Source organism: Lemur catta, chromosome 3, assembly GCF_020740605.2.
Source record: "Lemur catta isolate mLemCat1 chromosome 3, mLemCat1.pri, whole genome shotgun sequence".
Lineage (NCBI taxonomy): Eukaryota > Metazoa > Chordata > Mammalia > Primates > Lemuridae > Lemur > Lemur catta.
This window is the reverse complement of record NC_059130.1, coordinates 84,332,441-84,359,738: the sequence shown is the minus strand read 5'-3', so window position 1 is coordinate 84,359,738 and position 27,298 is coordinate 84,332,441. Positions and strand designations below refer to the sequence as shown.

Below are 27,298 nucleotides of genomic sequence, written 5' to 3'. Positions count from 1 at the left end.
GATCTGGATGATAATTTAGATCCTTTGGCCTCTGTGGTCCCTTTATAACACATCTCTTCACACTTAATCTGCTCCCATGAGAAATTAAGCACGATGTGCTCACAAAGCTCTTTGGGCAGTAGCTATGAGTTTGACCAAAGGTCTAAAGATTATTTTTAAAATCTCCTCTTTTGCCTATATCTTTAATACAAATGGGGAAAACATCTGCTTCTGGTCAAGATGTAATAACAGGAACTGGATTTACCCTCCTGATGTATACCTCCAAAAAACAGACTACAAATATGAAACAATGGTCTTTAAGGCACTGAGCATTAGGTGAAAAAGGATAGTATTCACTGATATGTGAGAAACAAACAAGTTGAGTCCCATGTTTGCCCTGGTTTACTCACTTGAGAGAGTTTCCAGACAAGAAAAAGAAATAAAGACATCAAGTTTAGCAAGGAAGAGTTAAACTGATTTCATTCACAAATGACATGATCATCTATGTAGAAAATCCAATAAATTCTGCAAAAAAATAAAGCTAACAGGAGTAAGTTAGTTTAGCAAGGCTGTAGGATGCAAGATCACTAATACAAAGATCAATTGTATTTCTATGTACTAGCAAAGGAAAATCAGAAATTAATTTTTTTCATTATTTCCAATAGCATCAAAATATTGAATATTTAGGATTATATGAAAAATCTATGAATTACCTCTGCACTGAAAACTACAAAACATTGCTGAGAGTGTTAAAGAAGATCTAAATAAATGGAAAGATTATTGTAATTATACATTAGATAACTCAATATTGTTTAGAGTCAATTCTTCCCAAATTTTGATGTATAGACTCAATGTAATGTCAATCAAAGTCCCAGAAGAAATTTTTAAATAAATTGGCAAATTACTTATAAAATTCATACAGAAATGCAAGAGATCTAGATTAGCCAAAATAACTTTTAAAAAGAAGAATAAGGTTGGACAACTTTATTAAAAGTTGGACAACTGATTGCAAGACTTCCTATAAATCCACATTAAGCACAACAGTAGTATTAGCACAGAGATAGTGTGATGGAGTCTGTGTGTGTATGATTGTCAACAAAAGTGCAAAGGCTATTCAGGTAAGAACATTAATATGTTCAACAAATGATACAGGGAAAAATTGGATATGCATTTGCAAAAACAAAAAAAAAACTTCAATCCATACTTTGCACTATTTAAAACAATTAGCTCAAAATGGATCATAGACACAAATGTAAAATCTAGGCCCAGTGCAGTGGCTCACGCCTGTAATCCTAGCACTCAGGGAGGCCGAGGCGGGTGGATCATTTGAGCTCAGGAGTTCAAGACCAGCCTGGGCAAGAATGAGACCTCATCTCTACTAAAAATAGAAAGAAATTATATGGACAACTAAAAATATATATAGAAAAAATTAGCTGGGCATGGTGGCACATGCCTATAGTCCCAGCTACTCTGGAGGCTGAGGCAGGAGGATCACTTGAGCCCAGGAGTTTGAGGTTGCTGTGAGCTAGGCTGATGCCATGGCACTCTAGCCTGGGAAACAGAGTGAGACTCTGTCTCAAAAAAAAAACAAAAAACTAAAATCTATACCTATAAAATTTCTAAAAGAAAACCTTTGGGTCAGGAAAAGAGTTCTTAGATTCAACACTGCAAGAGTAATCTCTAGAAGAACATAGTAGGCTGCTCGCTGTAGGAGTCGCTCTGCTGGTGAAGTAATTACCAGGTGGTCACTTGGGCCCTGGAGAAAAAGTAAAGACTAATGAAAATTCCTATGTAAAATCTTTACAGCTCTCTGAAGTAAATAGATTCATGTGGGTTTTCTGTTATTCCACAGAGCCGGAAAGGCTATATTTGAAAAAGCAGTTCCTTTTTAGTTCCTTTTTTTTAGGCCCAAATCCAGAACTTGGTTTTGTTTTTTTTTTTGTTTAAAAATTTACCACCAACAAAACACTCCCCTTATTAGAGTTCTTCCTCTGCCTTTTGAGAATTGAGGAACTATTGTTCGGGCTTTGAAAACTTCCTCTTACCTCCAATATCCCTGCCCCACTATTTTTGCATAACCAGCAATCCAACCACAGACAAGACACTGAGCCTGTTTAGGTGTGAGTTTATTTTTTCAGAGCACTTTCTAGCTCTGACACTCTCTTAATCTCTGATTCTCAGGAAGAATTATTTTTGCAATACAAGAATATGAATGAGAACTAATATTATAATTAACCAAGTAAATCTATAGTTCTATTGTACACACACACACACACACACACACACACACACACACACACACCCTAGATTTCTTTCCTTTATTGCCAGGTTGTATCCAAGAATAGGTATGACTATTGTTATTGCCCAGATCGATAATTCAGTTAAACCCCAGCTACAGTATAATAAAACCACACTGGACTTAGGAGGGCAGATTCTGGGGTGTCTGTTAAATAGCCAATCATATTTGCACTTGGCTCATGCCTTGATTCATTCATTAAATAAATATTTTTAAGCATGTATGCCCCAGCTACTCTGCAGGATACTAAGGGTACAGTGCCCACATTCTAGCAAGGGAGACAGACAAGATTCTTCCCACCGCAGTGCCTTTGCACACGTATCGCTTCTGCCTGGGACAGTCGTCTCCTCTCTTTCCCCTGGTCAGCTCCTGCTCTTCTTTCAAAGAATCCAAATGCAACTTCCTCAGAGAGGAGTACCCTGACCCTGAAATGAATTAAATTCTCTTGTTATTTATTTCCTTATTTCCCTCTATTCTTTTCCTTTCTAGCCCTTAGCATAATCATGTCTATTTTGTTGATCATTGCATTCTCAGTACAGTGGCACAGTCATAGAAAAGAGTAGATGTTTAATCAATATTTGTAGGCTAAGTGAATGAACAAATGAACAGACAAGAGGCTCAAAAGGAATCTTGGGGAGCTCAGGAAGCCCTCCTGTAAGAAGTAGCAGACCTAAAGAATGGTAAGGATTTAGGAAGGTGGAGAACAAAGAAAATGGGCAAGCACATGTTCATTCCTCACCTAAGTCCCTGATCTCTCATGTGAGAAATAGCCTCCTAACTGATCTCAAAATTGCTGGTCTCTCCAATTTTTCAGGCTGAGTTATTATACTATGAAGTCAGTTACATCATTATCACTTAAGGTCTCCAAAATGCCATGGGTGGCCTACTGACAAATAACCGAATTCTCCAGCATGGCACTGCCCCTCCACCAAATGGTCTGGCTTTCAACCACCTGTCTGTATTTGTATCTCACTAAACCTGCCCACTGGCTTCATGATGCAATCATGATTGTTTCCTCCCCACTGGCCAGATACATCCTATTCTTTTCTATTTCCACGTGGTACCCTTTAGTCCATTCTCCCTCCATTGGCATTCTCCTCGTCTGATACAAAGGCAACATAATGCCATGTCTCTGTGGAAGTGTCCCTGTAAGCCCCTGTCCTCAGGATGAATATCCCCTCCCTTTCTGCTTCTATCCACATGCTTACACTTCTTTTTTGTGCACACCTGATTCTGCTTAATATCATGGTCTATATTCCTACATGTCTCTTGGTAGCATGTGAGTTCCTCCAGGTCAGAAGCAGCTCCTGACATAGAATAAGCACTCAATAAATGTTTGCTGAACTGAACCCCCCTGACACATCTGCATGGGGGATCCACTTCTGTTGTCCCTGGCTTCCCCTGGTGGGCCCCTAGGAGAGCTTTAAGATGCTGTTCTCCTGAAAACCAGACTGCAGCCTTCACTCCAACTCCAATACTTCAATTTACTTATTCATCAGATATTTATTAAGCATCTATCATATTTAAGATACTCTTGTAAGCACTATGGATGCAGAAAAATAAATCTCTGTCCCTGTGGTGCTTATATTTAAATGAGTGGGAGACAAATAATAAAATTAGTATAATACAAAGTACATCAAGTGGTGAAAAATACTACAGGGAAATAGAAAGCATAAAAGGGAATAAAGAATACATTGTGTGCTGGGGCTGACATGGTATGTTAAGGAGTTCCTCCTAGACCTCTAACAGGAGGAGACCTGGGGCACAGGTCCAAAGGCAGTAAGACAGTGAGCAGACTGACACCCGGGTGTGAGCCATTCAGACAGATGGAGCATCCAGCACCAAGGCCCAGTGGCAGCAGCAGTGTCTGCGATCCAAGTTAGAGGAAATCATGGTCAGCCACAGTGCGATGGCCTCAGTGTTTTTGTACCCCCTCCCAAATTCCTATGTTGAAATCCTAACCCCCAATGTGATGGTATTAGTAGGCAGCACCTTTGGGAGGTGATTAGATCATAGGATGGAGCCCCAGTGAATAGGATTAGAACTCTTAAATAAGGGACCCCAGAGAGCTCTCTCACTCCATGTGAGGATACAAGAAGTTGGCTGTCTGCAACCGGGAAGGGAACCCTCACCAGAACCTGACCACGCTACCACTCTGATCTTGGACTTCTAGCCTCCAGAGCTCTGAGAAATTTCTGTTGTTTCTAAGCCTCCCCGTCTATGGTACTTTGTCACAGTAGCCTGACCTGACTTAAGACACCAGGGTGGACTGGCAGCTGCTGTGGGATAGAAGGTGGGCAGATTCCGGATGTATTTTGAAAGCACTTGCTGACAGATTAAATGTGGCATTTAAGGGAAAGAGAAGACACAGAGAGGCAACAAGCGCTGTGGTCTGAGCAGCTAGATGAAAGGGGCTATTGTTTGTTTTGGTGGGGAAGCCTGGGAGGGAAACAAATCTAGCGCAGGCGCCGGGACTCCAGGAGTTCAGTGTGGAAGGGGAGGCGTGAGGTTCCTTTGTCATCCAGGCGAGATGCCACATTGGTGGCAATTAGGAAGAAGAGTCTGGAGTTCACAGAAGAGGTCCAGGGCTAGAAACATAAATTTGGGACTTGTCAGTGTAACAGTAGCATTTCAACCCGTGGGACTGGATGACAACAGCAAGGGCTGGGCAGGGACAGAGGAGATGGGCCCGGGCTGGACGCAGGTGCACTCTGATATTAAGAGGGCAGAGGGTTATGAGGATCCAGCACAGGCAAGGGCAGCTGGCGAGCTGGGAGGAAGACCAGGGGAGTGTGGCGTGTGGCCACGTCCACTATGAAATGATCAACTGTGTCAACTGTTGGGCCAAATACAATGTGGACAAATGACCATCAGATTTAACCAGGTAGAAATTGGTGACCTGGACAAGAAAAGTTTTTGTGAATAATGGGGTGAAAGCCTTATTGGGAGGAAGGTTCTAGAAAGAATGTGAGGAGTGGAATTGGTGACAAAGTATAGACAGGGTTGCCATTTGTCTGGGTCACCAGCCAGCACCTATAACTCATGTCCAGTGTTCTGTCCAGTTACAGTGCCCTGGTCTGGATTATAAATTATATGATAATTCCAAGTATAGACAACTCTTTCTAGGTATCTACTAACACACTGCACCCTTTCATCCACATAACAGTACACGCTGTTCTTCCTAGCTTTCCTGGTATAAATAAGTGTCAGATCTTGCCCAGTCCAGAGAACAAAGGCCTAGAGGACGGATGATCATTCTCAACCAAGGCTACACAAAAAGATTCACCTGGGAACCAGGGCCCTGCCCTCAATGATTTTGATTCCATTGCTCTGAGCCTGATTCTCCTTAGGAGATTCTAATGTGCAGCCAGGGATGGCGGCCACTGCCCTGATTAATGAAGAAGCAACAGGTCCATCTGACAGAGGTTATTGTATACCCCCCTTTAGCAATCTCTCCAGAATGCTCCTCCCTGTCCATCCCCATCATCAATGCTCTGGTTTATACAGCCATATTTTCTACCTTGGACTATTGAAATTACTCTCAAAATGGTTTTTCTGCCTTTGGGCTCACCTTCTCCAGTCCATTTTCTCTCATATTGCCAAGTAATTCCTGTCAACTGACTCTGTCCTTTCTTTACAAACTTCTGATGTGGCCTTCTCGACTTCAGGTTGAAATTGAAATTCCTTAAAATGTCAAAGTCACATTGGTACTCAAGGGTTGTTTTGTGAATGAGTGAATGAATGAATGAATGAATGGGCTCAGACCACTGGGGTAGACAGACACAGAAACAGAGAATGAGTGACAGGACCAAGCAATATAGGTTCGAATGGGTGGCTTTGGAAGTCCCATCAGAACTTGAAGGATTTCCAAATCTATGTGTGTAAGGAATTTCCCACTTGTTATATATATTCTCGAGCACATTTTTTCCTTGGAATCCTCGCCTGGACATGAGTTGGAGTAAAGGGAAGAGGGGAAAAGCAGGAGGTGAGCTCCCTCATCTCTCACTCACCTTCACCCCGTCTTTACCTGTAGCCTAGTCCCACTCAGAAATGGTGCTTGTTCCCCAAACAAGTCATGCTCCCTCACCTCCTGGGTTTTGCAGGTATTATTTCCTCCCCACGGATTACTCTTCCTCTCCCTTCTTCAACTAGCTAGTTTCTGCTCACCCCTTAGATCTCGGCTATGTGACAAATTCCTCTGACAAGGTGTCCCTGACTCCTGGCACCTCCAACCCCACCACCCCATGATGTCTAGATCAACGGCCTTTTCTGCAGCACCCCGTACCTCTCTGTGCTTTTCTCCCCACAGTCTTCATCACACTGTATGGAGTCACTTTCCACGTCCATGTTCCCAGGACCATATCTGTCTGTTTCAAGGCCCAATAATTCTTTATTGAATGAGCAATAATGTGAATTCAATCTAAAGGGTTATGGAAATACCTTTAAAAAACACTGAAAGTCCACAGGTGGAGAACTCTCCTTTGAAATCTGGTGGCCCCAAGGATGTCACACATAAGCCCCACTTTGCTTCACCTCACCCCCACTGGTGGACATGTTCTCCACACTGGCCCTGGTGCCTGCAACTTGTGATTCATGCTGAAAGCACATCTGAAACCCTCATCTTTATAGCTCTTTTCTGAGAAAATTACCCAATCTGGCAGTCCTTCTGGCCCCAAGACTACTTGACAGATCAAAATGACCCAGGCCAAATGGAAGGGGGAATGAACTCCACCATTAAATTGTCCAACGCCTGAAAAACATTGGCTTTGAAATAATGCAGGTCCTCTCTTGTGCATTGCCTAGAATCAGAGGAAGGTGTTCTTTGCCGGGCCAAGGCAGTGAGGTCTCTGTGTTCCTGGCTGCGGTCCCCAAGCGAGCTCTGTCTCCACAGCAGAGCTCCCTGCCAGGTGGAGTGTCACAGCTGTGGAATCAGAGAAGTTGTGCAAGAGGAGGAAGAAGTTTTCCAACTCAGCAAAAGAACAGGTCTTGGAGAATGAGCTCAGGGACAGTGGGAGTCCCAGACAATGCCAAGAATCATGACTTAAAGTACACGTGGCAAGAACTAAGGATCTTAGTGACTGCAAGAACTAGAAGGAAGTGAATGAGCAGAAGGTTAGGGTGAAGAATTAGTGTGGTCAGGGACACGCAGAGAATTCCAGTGCTATCTTACCTCTGGCTTTTGTTGCAAAGCTTTCTACAGAGTCAAATTGTATATTAATTTATTCACCAAGCAATTATGCAGCTTTTGTACTTAACATAACTCTCTTGATCTACACAACAACCCTAGGTTCTCTTATTATTCCCATTTTAGAAATGAGGAAATTAAATCTCAAAGAGGCCCACTGTGGTCAAGGCAGGCTTTATGCCCGAGATCTGTCATATCCAAAGCCCCTGTTCTGGACTTGAGTCCTCTCTTAATCACCTTACAGGCTGAGCAACCCTGAGCATCCACTCTCTTGTTCCTCACCTATAAAATGAAGATGTTGTAACCAGTGAGATAATCTACACGAAATTACTTCATCAACCACTAAGCACTATGCAAATTTGAGTTCCATGTGTTTGTTTCTTTGCCTGCTTGCTTGTTTATACCCCATTTTGTACCACAATGAGGCCTACATGAGACCACACGCAGTAGAATAACACTGTATAATAATTTGAATTACAGTGCAGATGGAAGCGCAGAGTAGATAACATTTTCTGCTGGAGAGAGACTCTGTGTGCACAAACAAAACCTAATAATTCTAATCCCCCACGCATGCAATCATCCATTCAACAAACCCTGGCTGAGCCCCTGCATTGGGCCAGACCCGAGTACAATATATAAATGATGAATAAAACACACTGCCTGCCCTCAAGGATCTCAGAGTCTGCAAGAGAAGATAGGGTAACAATCAAGCCATTTCAATAGTGTGTTCAGCACTGCAGGAAAGAAAAACACAGCAAGTTGTAAGTTTGGGGACTGTGACAAAAAGACACCTAACCCAAGAAAGTGCTGCTGGAATTTCTGAGCTGTTTCCTGAAAAATGGATTGGTTTACAAGGCCAAAGCTGGCGGTGAAAGAGGAGCAGGATATTCACACCCAGGGTGAGAGGGCGTGTGAGTTGGCAGAGTTGTGGAACTGCAAATAATTGGCCTGGCTGAAGGTTGAAGTTGTGGAGGTGGGTAGGACATATGTGACGAAGTTAGCCGAGCTGAAATAACCCCCAGCTCTGCTCCCAGATGTCCCCATTCCAGAACATGGTGAAACATGGTGAGGTCTTCTAGAGTCTTCCAGAACCTGTTGCTTCACTCAGATCTTTCGGCTGCTTTAATTGCTTTTATGAGTACACCAACCCAGCATCTTCTTACCTGTACACATCTCACTTCCACTGTAGGCAAAGACACGCTGCCTGAGGCTTAGGTAGGTTCTGCCCATTGCTCTTGTTTCCTGGGAAGCCGAAAGCCCGATGGTTCAGACCTTGGGTTCTGAAGTCAAACCGCCCCACCTTCAAGCCCTAGCTTTGCCACTCACTTGCTGCATACCATTAAGCAAGCCATTTAATCTTCTCATGCTTCAGTTTCTTCAACTGTAAAAAGCGGGCAGTAGTATCACCTACCACATAAGGTTTGTGTGCAAATCAAATGAGAAAATATATATAAGGGACTTAGCACAATGCCTCACACACAGTGATTGTTCAATAAGTGTTACTTGTTAGTATTACCTCACACATCAACTTCTACAATTCCGGACACTTTATTTTTTATTCCAATTATTTCTGATGACTGGGGAAACTTGCATAATGAGTGAGAGTGGGAGAAAATATACATAAGAATCCTTGATTAATACGGCGAAGGAACACAGAGCACCAAAACCCAGACCATAAAGTCTCACATGGCTGTTATGGGACGGTTTCAAGTTTGACTTCCAGTTTCCTGGCAGCCAAAGTAGAAAAGAGAGCCAATCCATAATTATTTTCCCAGGACAATTCTGAAAGACTTTCTTCCACGAGCTTCACACCAGAGGCACTACATGATGCAGTGAACAGTGCTCACAATGGCGTCCCTACAGCAAAGGCAGTGAGGGTAAAACCCAGCTCGATTCTGCACGGGGCCCGAGCAGTGCAGTCTGCTGAGCTTTGATGGCTCCACTGGGTTCTAAAAGAGAACCTAGAGCACCCAGAGGTGATGTGGCTGGACTGTTTACATTCCACTATCCTCTGGGAAGACCACATCCCTCGGCCAGTACTGGGAGGCAGGGGTCAGGTGGGAGAGATGGAAACCCTACTTCCCAGTGTGGACCTGGGGTGGATGGGGTCTTGGGTGCTGGTTAGGTTGCTAAAGTAAATATTAGTTCAGTAGTGTTGCTCTAGCAGCAGTGAATGGCCAAAATAAAACAGGGAAAGCAATTAGTTAAGATTTCCAATTATCTAGGTAAAAGATGCAAAAAAACAGGCCATGTTGGTGGAGACAGATGCCAGGAGACTGGTCTGTCTCTTGCAACCTACTTTGTGGTTACAGTTCAGAAGGGTCTCCACTGGTTGCACTTAGAAAGAGCTGGTGGAGATGGTGAATGGACAGGCTCATAAACGAGGATTTGGTCAACAAAAGGAGAGAGCCCCTGACTCTTCTGCCTCTAATCTGCTGTGTGACTCTGCCCACATTGCGTGTCCTCCCACAGCAGCAGGTGCTTTTCCTGAAAGAGGACAGTGCCACGTATTGAGCATCCACTCCCTGCCAGCTGGAATCAGTCTCTGTTCTTACATTTTATCATTTAATTCCCAAAAAGCCCTAGAAGTTTGATGTCATCATCAATATTTAGGGATGAGAAAACTGACACTCAGAGGGGCGGACTGAGTTATCCAAGGACACATGAGAGATGACAGAGCCAGAATCTAGTCCATGGTCTGATGACTTCAGTGCCTGACTTCATAAGCAGTCAGTGTCTCACTCACCTTATGAGGGGCTTTAAGATCTACCGAGATGGCAAAGGTTAACAGCTTTGTACCAAGTCATACCAGTATCCATTATCATTGATAGAAATGTTTATGACCTTAAGCTTTTCTGTTGCCGGAAGAAATCCTCCAATACATTTTTAGGTCAATCAATCAATAGTTGCTGATACAAAGTTGCTCTTGTCCACTTGAATGACTAAAATCCCCTGAAACCATTTTCCTGAATGGAAGCACAAGAATCTTTAGCCTAACTGAATTTTTATGGACAGAAATCAGATAGGAAAGGTGACAAAGCCATGGTGATAAAGCCACCAGAGCCTCACAGCCTCCAAACTCCTTTCCCACTGGCCTTTAATTGGCCTTTTAAAAAGAAACCCAGATAGTGAGAATAATCTAGTAAGTGTCCTGCCAGCACCCAAGCCCGGCAACTCCACAACGGCCCAGAGTCCAATCGTAGGAGAAAATAGGCCCAGACCACAGGCAGCATGGTACCTTCACAGAATTCTCATTCCCAGAGGAAAACGTTCATCATTCTCAGCCCTCAAGAAGCCAGCTGCTGTCCCAACTCATGAGGTCCCCTAAAGCAGCAGCACCGTGGGCTGTCTTCCATGCAAAACAAGAAGATAGAGGCAGGGCTGGAATAGGCACCTTCATTATTCAACACTTAATGTACTGAGCCCCAGCCCAGTAAACATCCTGAGCAACACAGTGGTAGGAGAAGCAAGGATGTCAGAATCAGGCTAGCCCTGGGTTCAAATCCCATCTCTGCCATTTAGTATCTGTGACCTCAAGTGAGTCTTCCACCCTCTCTGAATTTCAGATTCACAGCAAAAAAATAAAAATAACAATACTGGTGGGGTGGGCCTAGCCAGAGAATATCAGGATAGCCAGGCCTGTTGCAATAAGGCAAATCAGAGGGCTGCCACGCAGGCAGAGAGAAGAAGGGTTTACAATCAAACCAGAGTGGGGTCATGTCTCAGCTCCATTATATACAAGCCCTGACTCTGAGATCTTTCTTAACCCCTCTGACCCTCCATTCCTCCCCTACAAAATAGGTTAATAATATTAACACTTGCCGTGCAGAATTGTTATAGGAGTGAGAAATACTTTTGCAAAGCATCTGAAATACACAAGTGCTCAAAAAGTAGTGATTCTTATTCCTCACCAGATCCCCTGCTAGGCACTGAAGATAGACGCTCAGTGATGTACCCGATCGTCAGAGCTAACTAGTTACTTCACATCTCTGCATACCCATTTCCTTATCCACAATGTAGGGTAAAACTTCCTTCCCTGACTTACTCACGGGACTAATGATAAAATTAATAACAACACAACAATCAATTATAATACCTAACACTTACCGAGTGGTTACTATATGGCTAGGAGTGTTACCAAGTGTATTACATACATTGTCTATTTAATCTTTACAGCAGGCAGAAAAATGACCCCCAAAGATGTCCATACCTTGATCCCTAGGACCTGTAAATATTACCTCGCATGGCAAAAGAGACTTTGCAGATGTGATTAAGCTGAGGATTCTGAGATGGGGAGATTATGCTGCATTATCTGAGTGGGCTCAGTCTAATCACACAAAACCTTAAAAGCGGAGAACTTCCTCCAACTGGTGGTAGGAGGGATGAGGGAGAAGATGAAGTCAGCGAGAGTTGAAGCGTGGGAAGGACTTGACATGTCGCTGGCTTTGCAGATGGAGGAAAAAGGCCACAATCCAAGGAATGCAAGTGGCCCCTAAAAACAACCCCTGGACAACATTCAGAAAGGAAACAGGAATTGCAGTCCCACAACCACAGGAACTGAATTCTGTCAACAACTTAAATGAGCCTGGAAGTAGATCCATCTCTAGAGCCTCCAAAAAGCAACACCTGATTTCAGCCTCATGAAGCCCCCAGCAGAGACCCAGCTGAGCTACACTGTGCCTGGACTTCTGACCTACAGAACTGTGAGACAAAACATGGGTGTTATCTTTAAGGCCCTAAGTCTGTGTTATTTATTATAGCAGCAGCAGAAAATAGAAAATCCTCAACACAGCCCTGGGAACAGAGTCATTATAATCTCCATTTTGCTGACAAGGAACTAAGACAAAGAATGGTTAAATGTATCCAAGACCTGACAACCAGTAACTGGGAGAGTTACTCAATCCAGTATGACTCAAGAGCTTTTGTTCCTGAAAACAGTCCCTGGTGCCTCATAGTAAGTGCTCAATAAATATTTGTGAGAGGGATAGATGGATGGATGGATGGAGAGAAATACTGGGTGTGAAAATGTTAAGGACATAGAAAGAATTGTCACTTTTGTTACATTAAATAGATCCAAATCTGCCTGTCCAAGAATGGCCTGAGAAATAAGAGGCAACCTGAGCAAAGAGTACTGGGTCAGTACTCATAAATGAATCAGATTGTGCTTCCGAGTTATTGGTTTACTGAATGAATGACCACAAGTGGATCTGATCTGAACAAATGCATTAAATCCCTACTATCTTCAACAGCGAAGCATGGAGAATGAAATGGGCAAGAGTTAATCTGTACTGAATGAGAAAGAAGTGGTAGGTGTGGACTAGAGAACCTTGGATATTAGATTCTTCAACCTCTTTTTCTACTGTGACCTAGAGCAGATGGATTCAGACAGGAAATATTTCCTTGTGGTTAAGAATAGAGGCTCTACAGCCTGACTGGTCCAAAGTCCAGCTCTACATTTATGATTTGTGTGATCTTGAGCAAATTTTAAACCTCTTGCTTCATTGGTTTTCCTAATTGTCACATGGGAATAATAATAGTAACCATCCCACAGGATTGGCGTGAGGATTAAATGATTTAACTACTTAAATGTAAGCCATTTAAATTTTTCCCAGCACTTAATAAGCACCTGACAAATATTAGCAAGCATTATACCAGCTGAAACTGCCCTTCTTTGACTCCCACTCAAGAAATTATATTGGAATGCAAGTGAGAGTAAAAAGAGAATAAGAATATATATGGGCATAGCAAGTAAGTGCTTATGCTAATTTTATCAGGAACTAAGATTTCCCATGTAAGAGAAAAGAGGTACAAGTATAAATTCAATAAAGTTAAGTCAAACCCTATAATGCTATATTTGGACTGGAAATGATAAGGTTGATCCTATGGATTTTTTTTAAAAGTAGGTATTTTCTATCTCTGCCCACTGAGAGGGCCTACAAGCAATTACAACCCCGTGGCAGTGAACATATCTAGCATCCAAATTTTGGCTTAGAAGTGCTGTTCCCTTCCAAAAGAAACAGGGACTTCTCCAGGAAATGGATGATGTTTAAGGTCTGGAGCGAGAAAGTTCCAGGAACTTCTTGTACCAGAAAATAGGAAAGTTATCAAAGACTACTGAGGGTGTGATAAAAGGACTCAAGGCCAAAATAACACTGGCTACAAAGTACTGAAGCACTCTGCATGTAAAATCCATGCACGCACAATGATGCTCAATGGGAAAAAATAAATAACTTCAATGTTCTCAGTGTCCACCATTAGTTCTAAATAAGCACCAACTCTAATAGTGTAAATTAGCAATTAAGGGGGAAAAGCACTTATCCTGTTTTTTCCTGAATGAAATTTGTTTCAGGGTAATTAGACATTCATAGACATTCATAGCCAATAAATGTGGAAGGATGACAGAATTAGAAAAAGTGCTGCTTTTGAACCCCTAAGGAAATACTTGATCAAGCAAAGATTATCCATACATGAAACCGTTAGATGAAAGGTTAAAGGGAAATTTTAGAATGGAGATATCAGACTGTCACCATCTGAACCTTTGATCAAATTAGCATCATGAAAAATGGGACAACCAGAGTTTATGGGCTTCCTATAATAATATGATGCAACAACGAAGTGCACAGCACAGCACCGACAACAAAATATTGTTGGGGGAAAACAACCTTGCACTTGAATCAAATCCAGACCTTAGAAGTAACTTCTAAAGATTGCTATAAATAGGACGGGTAGAGAAATCAGTTAAATGACACCACAAAGAGGCAAACAGACAAATTCAGAATGTGGAACTTTCTATAAGACCCGTTTTCTTTGATAAGAAAATGGCATAAGAAAGGGAGGGGCCCGGGAAAGGCAGCAAGGAGGACGTACTGCTCCAAATGACCAGAGACTTAAGACACACCACACTCGAATGCAATGTGTGCAGAGTGTGTGTAGATCCTGATGTGAACAAACCAACGGTAACAGCACACTCTTGAGATAATTGGAGGAATACGAATGTGACACCAAGGCATTATAGTGAATTTCTTTAGGTGTGATGATAATCCTATGGTTAGCTAAGACAATGTCCATATTCTTAAAAGATATATTCTGGACTCTGTATGAGTGGAAAGGACATCAGATCTTGGATTTGTAAAAGTAAATAATTGGGCACCAGGGGTTGATAACACAAGGGAGACAAAGTCCTGATGTATGTATTGGGCTTATGGAGTTTATTATACTATTATACTATACTATTATTATACATAGATATTATTGTTATTGCTATATTTATACCACTTTTGTGTATGTTTGACAGTTTTCATAATAAAAATATTTTTAAATGATCTAGGAAACCTTGAATCAGACTTAATATACATGTTATTAAAAATCACTTATGAACTTTGATTTTTCTTATCAATTGCAACACAGTTCCTGTTCCATCACCCACCACGCCATAACATAGTATCTGTTAACCTAACGTGTGTGCCCCATCCCCACACTTAACCGGTTTGGATGAAACGAGTGTGTTCATTTGTCACCCAGCAGACTGTGGCTTGGGTGCAGGAACTGTGTCTTATCCAACTTTGAACCCCCAGCACTAGTTCATGGTGCTCAGAGTAGATGCACACAATAGACGACAATTCACAGGAATCAACCAGAGATTGTTTAAAATGCTGATACCTGGGCATTCAGTCCAGAAATTCTGATGCAGAAAGTCTGTGTGAGGTCTGAGGCGTCATTTCGAGTAAATTTTCAAGTGCATGCTTTGAGTCCACACCTTGAGAAACACGTATGTAGCTGGACTATATTAAACCGTCCCGTGGGAGAGTTCCACAGGGGAGCAAGCAAGTAAGTCAAGTCAATAAGCAAGAGGGTGGCATGTGTGCAGTTATGTTCATCAGCTCCAGAGGCTCTGATTTCTGAGGTTAAATCAAGAGAAGGGCTGATTAGTAAATGGCAAGGGGAAGGGAGCAGTTCAAAATGCAGCATTTGATTTCAATTTTATTTTTATTTAAATGAAAACTGCTGTGGGAGTTGAAAGCAAAGCTTCTTGATTACAGACAGCACAACCATGGATAAATATAAATCCTCGCTTTCCAGGCGGCTTTGTGAGTGGGATAAGGAGCACACAGCAGTAACTAGCGTGATTATACAAGGCATGTGCTTATAATAAGACTTAAACGAATATGGGCTTCCTCAGAATCCACTTTATAAAATCACTCATTCTCTCCCATCAGCCCCATAGGAATCTGTTTGAGTCTTTCAGATTATTGGCTGGGGCAATATTGCTTCCATATAAGACCTCACCCTATGCCAATATATTGTTAGTGGTGGGTTGTTTCATGAGCCTAGAACTGCCGACCACCAGAGGAGTTCAAGGAGAGGACAGATAGGGGAGCATTTAATGACTATGCTGCCTAAAAGATCCTGCATTGGGTCTTGGAGAGAAAGGGCCCAGATTCCCACCCATTCTGTTCCTCAGTTGCACTTCGTTCCCCCACCCTCCCGCCCGGCCTCCATGCTTGGGAAATGTTCCGCCTCTGCCTAAAATGTCCTTCCCCATGTCTCTGCCTGACCAGTTGCATGTATCCATTAAGCCATAGCCCAAGGATCACTCTTCCAGGAAGATTTCCCTGATGCCAGGCTGACATAGAAGGCCTCTTCTCTACTCTCTCATAGCATTCTGAGCTTACCTCTGTCATAATATAATTGACTGCTTAATATTTTTATCCCTGCCTAAAGTATGAGGACTATATCTCACTCATTGGCATATCCCAAGTTTCTTCCACAAAACCTGACATAGTGTAGATACTCAACAAAGGCAGTAAACTGAATGGATAAATGAATGAATGCTTAATAATAGATATACATTACTCAACGAATCCAGTTCAAGTGATATCTCTTGCTGAGTTGAGATATTAGAAACACTTTCAGGAATTTCTAAAATATTGGAGGACTGGAGAAATGCCGCAAGACAGGACATAGATTAAAGTGTTAGTTTTTCAAAAAGTAACTAAAGGTCAATTTAAGAAACTATGCCTGGATTAACTTTAACTGATGACTAGCAAAACTTAGAAGCATTTTAAAAATCAAAAAGTAATCTCAGAATATAGATAATTTTTCAAATCACAGATGCTACCAAATTCTCTCTCCCATTCACACATTTGACAAATCTTGCATAATGTTCTTGTGAAAAAGATAGAAAAACATTAGCAGGAAGATAATGCCATTTAGACAGATTATTAGCTGACTACATTTCTGTATTAGTGAACAGTATTAATGAATGAATCAAGATTATTCTGGGGAGAGAGCATTGTCATCACTTCCTTGCCTTTCCTCTTTAACAACTGTACAGATTGCTTTATAAAGGTTTATAAGGGAAGCCTATCCAGTACACTTATTCATTCAACAAACAACTGTTGAGCACTTTGTGCTTTCCCTTGAGGTCACTGCATAGTAAATAGCTAATTATAATACAATGAGATCAATCTATAAACAGATTCTGAAGCAGATCTCCAGTGGCAGATCAAATCATTGCTCTGGATAAGAGCCCCAGATAATCCTTGTCATCAGAAGAGATTTTGGAAATTATGATAGATGACAGAATCAAGCTTAAAATATCTCTGTCCTAAAAATAAATAAAATCAAGGGAAAAATTAAAAGGAAATTTAAAAATATCTCCACTGGCAAGAGAAATGGGCTAAAACCTAAAAGAAGTGTATGATTAGTAATGTTAAAATATTGCAAAAATTATACTTTACCAATTATATAACCAAACAATGTATGTGCCGTGATTTAACAGGTCTGCTGAAAGGAGGGTATATCCACATACTCTCCTACTTACCATCTTCATAATAGTAGTAGATAAAAACAATAGCAATAAGATTCTTTCTTGAGTCTCAGTGGAGACTAATTGACCCCTGATTGCCTGATCTTGGGAAATTTATTTTATTTTCTCATAAATTAAATTCAGTATGGCAAAGACTTAATGAGATTAGGTACCTAGCAGGAACTCACTAAATGGCGTGTCACTAGCATCATCTATCCAAGGGGCATAATAATAGGACCTGCCATGTAGAGTTGTGTAAGATCTCCAAGGTTTGGCTGTGTAGCAGAAAACTAAACAAGATTACTTATTCATCAAATATTTATTCAGTGTCTACCATATTCTTGTGATAGGCTCTGGATGCATGTAAAGCACTTTGCACCATGCTTAGCACATAGTATGTGTACAAAAATATTAATAGTAGCCATTATTATTATTCTTAAACTCAGTTGTAACTATCCTAGCTATCCACCTTGCCTCTAGAGACAAACTGTGCCTGCTTTTTAAGGCCCAACAATAGGAGAGTCTACATGTGGGCTGCTGTAGTTAGCACATCATGAAGCTCTTCAGAGCTCTTTCCTTATCAAGTGTCGTGGAGAGTTACACCCAAAGACAGGCTCTCAGGATCGTGCCTGCTGCTAGAATTCTTAGGAGAATCAAGTATTTTTGACATCAAGTCACAACTTGTCCTTGAAATTACATTGAGTTTCATTGAAATTCCTCACCTCTGAACTTCTAAAGGTTGTTATTCTGTAACATACAATGAAACACTTAATTTTACCTTCTTGGAGTTGAAGGAATGCCTATGATTATCTGACAAGGTATTGGTTAAGAACATGGGCTTTGTGGAGTCAGGCAGCCCTATGTTCAAACTCTAACTGCCTGACCTTGGGAAAGTTATTTTATTTTCTCATAAGTTAAAGGCAATATAGTAAAGATTTAATGAGATTGGGTACCTAGCAGGAGCTCACTAAATGGCAGTGTCAATAGTATCATCAAAGATCGCCTGCTCACTGGTTCACAGCGGTTGTTAGAAAAGTCGCCATGTGTTAAGCCAAATTTTTCCTTCCTCTAACATTGTTCTTTTCAGTGGTCTGAAATCTGCCCTCTGAAGTTGTATAGAGTCAGTTTCATTCCTCTCTTTTTTATGAAAACTCTTCAGATAGCTGAAGATAGACAATCAGTCTCCCTAGATTGAGCAACCATCCTGGCTTGCCCAGGACTCAGAGATTTCCTAGGATACAGGACTTGCAGTGGTAAAACTGAGAAAGTTCCAGGCAAACCAGGACAGCTGGTCAACCTACCCTCCTCCCTGTTCTTCTCCAGGCTGAATATCCCCTAGGTCTTCAATCACTGTTTTGTGACACATGGCATGGCCCCTCGTCATCCTTATTCTCCCTCCTCATAGGAATTACTGTTTGTCAATGTTCTTCCTTGTGTATGGCACAGAAAAATTTATGCTGCATTAAGGATGTGGTGTTAGAGAAGCACTTAGGAGTATTTTCTCTTGTAATAGATGACATTGGTTTTCCTTTTCTTCCCTCCATCCCAGGTGCAAAGATTTTTGTAAATCATTCTGCTAAGTTGATGTACACTATGTGAAAGGCCCTCTTATTTCTTTATTCCTTGTTTCTGCATTCCCTACTTTTATTTCTCTCCCTCAATTAGGCACTATTTTAATGTGAGAAAGATTAAATAAGGACTTACATCATTGTCAATCATGTCATTGTCTTTTACGATTATATTTTTCAATTCGAATAAATGGTAGGATGCTATAAACGTCACTTTTTAAAAACTAAATGCTGTTAAGATCTGTCCATGTCACTATGTGGACATTTAGTTCCTTGTTTCTAAATGTTGTATAGTCTTCTAGAGTGTCCACCCACCCCATTATATAAATCCATCCCCTCAACCATGGCAAAGAGTGACCTCTAACTCCCAGCCACCACATAGTATATAATACATTGTAAGGAACATCCTCATTCACGTCCCCTTTATGAGAAATCCTCTTTGATTGGTTGAAGTTGTCAGAATCTCCTTGACCTAGGTTAGCCAAGAAGTTATCTAATGAAGAGAATTCATTATTGTCTTATTAATATTATTTTTATTGAAATATCACAATTATGACTACTTATGGGGTACAATGTAATGTTTTGATATATGTATACAATGTGAGATGATTAAATAAAGGTAATTAATATATCTATTATCTCACTAATCATTTTTTATGGTGAGACATTAGAAATTTACACTCTTAGTTATGTGGAAATATAGGCATACCTTGGAGATATTATGGTTTGGTTCCAGACCACCACAAAAAAGTGAATGTTGCAATAAAATGAGTCAGTCACACAAATATTTTGGTTTCCCAGTGCATATAAAAGTTATGTTTACACTATACTGTAGTCTATTAAGTGTGCAATAGCATTATGAGAAAAAAAAAACAATGTACATACCTTAATTTAAAAATTCTTTAGTGCTAACAAATGTTAATGATCATCTAAGCCTTCAGCAAGTTGTAATCTTCTTGCTATTAATAGTAGAGCGTCTTGCCTTGATGTTGACGGCTGCTGACTGATCAGGGTGGCAGTCGCTGAAGGTTGAAGTGGCTGTGGCAATTTTTTAAAATAAGACAATACTGAAGGTTGCCACATCAGTTGATGCCTCCTTTCACAAGAGATTTCTATATAGCATGCAATGCTCTTAGATAGCATTTTACCCATAGCAGAACTTCTTTCAAAATTAAAATCAATCCTCTCAAACCCTGCTGCTGCTTTGTGTCATATTCTAAACCCTTTGTCATCATTGCAACGATGTTCATAGCATCTTCACCATGAGTATGTATCTCAAGAAACCACTTCCTTTGCTCATCTGTTAAAGCTGCAATCCTGAGATTGCAGCAATTCAGTCCCATGTTCAGGCTCCACTTCTAATACTAGTTATCTTGCTATTTCCACCACATCTGCAGTTCCTTCCTCCACTGAAGTCTTGAACCCTTCAATGTCATCAATGAGAACTGAAATCAATTTCTTCCAAACTCCTATTAATATTGAATAATTTTGACCTCCTCCCATGAAGCATGAATGTTCTCAATGACATCTACAATGGTGAATCCTTTGGTTTTCAATTCATTTTGCCCAGATCCATCAGAGGAATCACTGTCTATGGCAGCTACAGCCTTATGAAATGTATTATTTAAATAATAAGACTTGAAAGTCAAAATTACTCCTTGATCCATGGGCTGGAGAACAGATTTTGTGTTAGCAGGCATGAAAACAACATTCATCTCCTTGTGTATCTCCATCAGAGCTCTCGGGTGACCACGTGCATTGTCAGTGAATAGTAATAATTGAAAGGAATATTATCTTTCTGAGCAGTAGGTCTCAACATTGCGTTTAAAATATTCATTAAACCATGCCATAAACAGATGACCTGTCATTCAAGCTTTGTTGTTACATTTCTAGAATGCAGGCAGAGTAGATTTAGCATATTTCTTAAGGGCTGTAGGATTTTTAGAATAGGAAATGAACACTGGCTTCAACTTAAGTCACCAGCTACATTAGCCCCAAATAAGAGACTCAGTCTGTCCTTTGAAGCTTTGAACCCAGGCATTGACTACTCCTATCTAGCTATGAAAGTCCTAGATGGCACCTTCTTCCAATAAAAGACTGTTTCACCAAATTGAAAATCTGTTGTTTAATGTAGCCACCTTCATCAATTATTTTAGTTAGACCTTCTGGATTACTTGCTACAGCCTCTCTATCAGCACTTGGTGCTTCACCTTGCACTTTTATGTTATAGAGATGGCTTCTTCCTTTAAACCTCCACAACCAAGCTCTGCCAGCTTCAACTTCTCTTCTGCAGCTTCCTTACCTCTCAGCCTCCATAGAAATGAAGAGAGTTAGGGCCTTGCTCTGGATTAAGGTTGGACTTAAGGGGATCTTGTGGCTAATTAGATATCTATCTAGACCTCTAAAATTTCTCCGTATTAACAATAAGGCTGTTTCCCTTTCTTATCATTGGTGTGTTCATTGGAGTAGTACTTTTAATTTTTTTCAAGAACTTTTCCTTTATATTCACAACTTGGCTAATTGTTTGGCTCAAGAGACCTAGTTTTTGACCTGTCCTGTTTTTTGACATGTCTTCCTCACTAAGCTTAATCATTTCTAGCTTTTCATTTAAATTGAGAGAAATGTAATGCTTTCTTTCACTTGAACACTTAGAAGCCATCATAGGGTTATTAATTGGCCTTATTTTCATATTTTTTATCTCAGGGAATAGGGAAGTCTAAGAACAGGGAGATAATTGGGGGAATAGCCGGTCAGTGGAGCAATCACAACATGCACAACATTTATTGATTAAATTTACCATCTTATGCAGGTACCATTCGTGGGGCCCCAAAACAATTACAATAGCAACACCAAAGATCAATGATCACAGATCACCATAATAGATAAAGTTTGAAATATTGTGAGAATTACCAAAATGTGACACGGAGACATGAAGTGAGCATATGCTATTGGAAAAATTGTGCAAATAGACTTGCCTGAAGCAGGGTTGCCACAAACCCTCAGTGTGTTAAAAACACAGTATCTGTGAAGTACAATAAAGGGAAGCACAACAAAATGAAGTAGGCATATATACAATACATGGCACAAGAATTCTTTATGTTTAAATCATTGAATGAAAGCAAGATCTAGGCTGAGCTTCCATGAATGACTCCCAGAACTACACATCTGACCTGGCCCACCAAGGAGCAGTGGCTTCTGCTACCATCAGTGGGCCGTGGGACCTGGAAACCACACCACCTCTACTGCAACCATGGCTAGGAAAGCAACGCCCAGTGTCCAGCTCCTCAATACCCACCGTATTAGGACTAGACATTGGGACCTATGCCAAATCTTCCGAAAAATAAACCACAGCAATTTAAAATCTTTGTGGTCATGCACACCAGTAAAAACAGCAGAGGCAGCAAAGGCAAGGTCTCTGCCTCATGATAATCACTTCCACCTTCCAAATTTGCATTTGTGCAACCTTAGAGCATGGTTTCCTGTATACTGGGGGATAAAAATCCATTAATAGAACCTGAGCAATAAGGACATCTGAAAAATATTGATTTCTACTTTTGTATCCCCTAGTTTGCAGGAAACTATGTTCTATGATGAGGCAGAGGAAGCTGGGAGAACCAATGTATAGACTTTGCCGTAAACCAAGGTCAAGACTGATAGGTTATGGGCATACACAAACTTGACTTGCCCTGTAGTGCCAGATTGTTCTCTAGAACAACTGCACAAGTCTATACTCCCAGCAGCAGTGCATAAAGGCTACTAGTCTCCTTTTCTCTGACAACATGTTGCATTACATTTCTTTTTAATTTTTGTAAACCTAGTTACAATATCAACGTAAAAAGCACAGTTTTAGTGCCCCACTGCCTCTTTGGAGCTGATTGAACTCAATTTCTAACAATTTTGGGGGGTGGTTCTGACATGAACTGCTACCAAACTAATTCTCCTCAAGCCAGTATTACCATTATATACATGAATTCCGGACTTGCCATTTATCTCTCTTACATTCATCTAAGTAGTGCTAGTCCAGTACTCGAGTCTATCAAGGTTACTTTAAAATCTTTGTTGTATTTATTAATTGCCCTCTCAACCTTGAAAGGATAAAAGAAAAGGAAAAGGGTGTTAATTTTTCTACTTTACACATGGAAAACCGAAGCTTAAGAAATGTAAGTAACTGGCTCAAGGCCACCCAGCAGCAGGTAGCAGAGGCATGATGTGAACCAGGTTTGTCCGAAAGCCAAATCCTTTCACATACAGGATCATACCACATTTTGCAAAATCATACAGTGTATGCGGTATCTGAGAACTAATCCAGTAATCCTTTCAGTTTAGTAATTAAAAACATTATTTTGAGAATTAGAATAGTCTCTTTTCTGGCCTTTGTAAATAAATCTAATGAAAAGACACCAATTGTGACCTGAAAATTTTTCAAGACTTCAAAAGATACCATTGCAGAAATTATTTTCTTAATAAAAATGGTTCAAGATGGAGGGGAGAATGTCTTATTCTATGACTTCCCCATGTTTGCACCTGCTATTCATCAGAAATATCCTTTCTTCATCTGGACAACCCTTACTCATCCTCCATCTATGTATTCAATGTGTTTTGTCTGTCTTGACTCCAGAGAGAGATGCAAATCTGGGACTGTGACTCCTTTTGACCCCCTATACACATGAACTAGTGCGGGAAGAGAAGAAACACAAAAACAAACACATAATATAATATGGTTCATCTTAGGGTAGATGTATCACAAAGACACCAAGGGAACATAGAGGAAAAAGCACCTGAGTTGGCCTGGGAGGGTCATAAGAGGCTTGCAGAGGAAATGATCCTCTAACTGATTCTTGAAGAAGGAGCAAGGTCTGCCAGGTGAACAAGATGGAGAGAGAATTTCAAGCAGAGAGACCAGCAACAGCAAAGACGGAGAGGAATATAAGAGCATCTTTCTCCTAAAAGCATGATACACTCTTCCTCTAAATATCAGTCAATTAAAAGGTTTTTTAAAGATAAATCTGGGTCTGAGAGATTACGTTTGTAGTAACTTTGCATTTTACTCTTACAGAGAGAAAAACTAGACTGTTATCACTAATCATTCAGTAGTACAGAGAGGATTAACCATGTTTCCCTCAAATTCCCTGATGACAGGAATTTCTCGGGGGCTCTTATTAACAACACAGGTTTCTGGGCCCCCTAGAGCTTCTTATTCAGTGGGTCTGGGATGAAGCCAGAAACTCATAATATATAACAAGTACCCCCAGAGATTCTCGTCATCAGAGAAGTTTGGCAAACACCGGGCTCTGTAGGCCTGAGGTCCACACTCCTCCCACACCCTTTGTGGAGGAGGCAGATTCCAGCACGGCAGCCTCCCCGGTCAGTTAACAATGAAGCCGTGGGAATTGCTGCCCTGGATAACTCCAGGAGATAGTTCATTAAGGAATGTGACTTGTACCACATTTTCCTTTACAGAGCCGGTGCCTGACACCTTTCCTGCATTCTTATCTAATCCCCTCAACAACCCTGCAAGGTAGATATTGTCTACATTTTACAGACATGGAAACTGAAGCACAAGAGGTTCAGGAATCCTGTAGACAGTCACGTAGCTTATAAAAAGTAGCCAAACTGGAATTTGAATCAAATCCATCTGAATCCAGCACCCAAGTTCTTCCCATTATTCTGCCCTCTGGAAGAATCTACAGTAGACTCTGTCCTCCCAGAGTCTACCTGAATGGCTAGCAAGAGCTGAGGTCTACAAGCCTCTACTCGTTCCATTCGAGGTTGACCCTTCCCTGACCTCCACTCCCTCCACCCAACCTGCTTCACCCCAAGAAGCCATCCTGTTTGTGCCTTGCCACTCTGTTGCAATTTTCCACCCGGATTATTTGTGGCTATAACAAGCAAGGCCACGCCAACGTCTGGCATTAAAAGAAGCATGAGCCTTCATTCCTGAGGTAATGAGACCATTTTTTTCAAGTTCCTTCCTCTAAAGTTCATGAACTTAATAAAAAAATAAAATAAGGCCAGCTCTATTACAGCCCAGATCTGTGCAGCAGGAAGCCAGGGCTGATCGGGCAAAGGCAGCGCCTGGATGAAAAAGAAAACGTACTCACAGACTGCCTCTGTCTTCACCTTCCAGGGAATCCAGAGAAAGCCACAGTGGGAGGCACCACCGCCCACATCTGAGCTTCCTGCCTACACACCACAGGTGACATTACTGTCACATGAGCAAAATGGACCTTGATATAAAGATGTTTACAACATTTTCTCCCTCTTGGAAATTGAGCTTTGGAGAAACTTGACACTTGGCTCTTCAAAGTGATTGGAGATTTACATCCTTTCTGTCCTATGCACCACGAGCACCCAGGAGACCAGTGGAAGGAGTCACCCCAGGCTCGGTCCTTGTTGGCCTCTTGCTCCTCAATGCCAGTGGCCATTGCCGCATGCCTGTGCAGCTGCCCAGCTCACGACCCCACAGTAGCCCTTGTCGTCACTGCACATGGCTCCTCCTCTGGGACTCTGAAAGTCCAACATCCCACTCTAGGACCCCAATTTCTAGCAGCTGATGCCCAAAACTACTGCTCTAAGGCCTGTTTTAAAAAGTCATTCAATCATACTTGCTAAAGCACGGTAGGGCAGACTTTATCCAGGACGATCGCCGTAGGTAAAGGTGCGATGGGATTTTGCAGTGGGGGAGAGAGACTGGACTCAACTCAGAATACAGCATGGGCAAGTGGAAATTTATAGGAGTAGGGTGAGGGTCAGAGAGTAGAAAATTACTAAGTGGAAACATCAGGGGTTAAGGGGGATTTCTGGTTAAAGTGACCTAACAGGATTCTTGCGGAAGACAGGCCAGTGGTCAGACATCACCTGGGGGATGGTGAAGGATGAGGAACCTGACCAGACATCAGGGATGATCAGGTGTTCAGAGTGGGAAGCTCTTGCAAAACTAACTTAGCAGGATTCTTACTAAAACTGGATTTTACAGGGAAGAGCACAGATAGGCCTAGGAGAAGATTTGGGAGCCTAACTCAAGTTTGGCCAAGCAAAGAATCTTTGCTGGGCCTCACTGGATCGTGCAGGAGGTCCCCTCCCTGTCCATCAGCCTCCTGCTGCCATTCAGACGTCTATCTAGAAGTCATATTCTGAGTCCCTAGTGTGCTCCAGGCATGAGACTCACCCTGCTTTCACAGGTCAGCCACACCCCTCCCCTGTGCACCCCAGACCTCCTCTCACCAACCCCGGGTCTCACTGACCCTTCATCCTGCACCACCCAGTCACTCATCTTCTCTGGCTGCCAAGTTTGCCTAATGTTGCTGCTCTGCAGCAGAAAAAATTAGCAAACATGCCTTAGCTTCAGTTTGTACATCACAAGGTTGCATTAAGAAATATGTAATAAAGAGACTCTAAAACCCCTAATAGCTGTGTAACACAACTAGGTGTTCAATAGGCACCATCACCACCCACCCTGATATTTGACCTCGGGCAGGCCTACCTTTGAATCACAACAATCCAATTAACTGCTGTGTGCCCTGAACCACAGCACCCTCGCCTGTAAAATGGAGGCAAAGAAAAAAAAAAGTTATAGAGAGGATTTAGAAACAAATATGTCAACAACCTATCAGTGTCTTTCTGCTTTCCCTAAATGAGAATGGTATGTCTGGGCTTCAGATCCCACTGCTGTTGCCTAAGTTCTAGGTGGTTTTGTGAGCAGCAGCTTCGCCCTGTTGGATCAGAGGAGCCGCTGATGACAGGTTTAAGACCTGCCAGGCTCCTAGAACGTGTGCAATTGCCTCCTAATTCTCAGTAAGACCATTGAAAAGATTGTATGGAGAGATCAGAAAACAACAACCAGTAGCTCCCAAAGTCCAGGAAGTTTGTGCAAGGGAAATGTAACATTTTGGTGCCTGGAGCTCAGTACTCCCAGGCCTCCGGACCCCATCCCAGATGTGGCGGGCAGTGGTGACAAGGAGTGTGTTGCATTTCCTATGAATTAAGCCATGAGGCTGGGAGAACAATGTCGTCATTGATGGAGAAAGGTCGCTGAAATTCCAAGGACACTCGAGGCCTTTCACTGCACTGAGACAGAGATGCCTAATATTAATCCTACATAATATGAGTTTCTGACAACCCGCTTTCTAATGGGCCTGCTGGCGGCTCAATTGGCCATTCACGGTGATTCAGTGCATCCTCAAGGAAGTGCTTTGGAGGGGGCAGCTCATTTTTTTATCTATGATCCAATGTTATCCCAAAATATATTAGCAGAGGCCATTCTGATTCTGGAGGGGGGAAGTACTTTGCTCCATTGAAGGCCAACTCAATTTGGGGGGAGTTCCAACCTCTAAGCACCTCAAGTGAAATCAATATCCTTTCATTTATTAAACACACGTTTATGGGGCACAGAACATAACAAATGTACATGCTACTGCTGCCACCCTACCGATAGTGGCTTCTGGCCCCCGACTTTATATGGA

At 41.7% G+C, this 27,298-nt stretch overlaps 1 long non-coding RNA gene across 1 annotated transcript in view; it reads right to left on the bottom strand.

Moving 5' to 3' along the window:
• Positions 1-1,680: 1,680 nt before the first annotated feature.
• Positions 1,681-27,298, bottom strand: part of LOC123634715 — a 78,139-nt gene continuing 52,521 nt past the window's right edge. The window contains exon 4 of the long non-coding RNA XR_006733991.1: positions 1,681-1,735. This is a non-coding gene — a long non-coding RNA (uncharacterized LOC123634715). The remainder of the gene's footprint in view (positions 1,736-27,298) is intronic.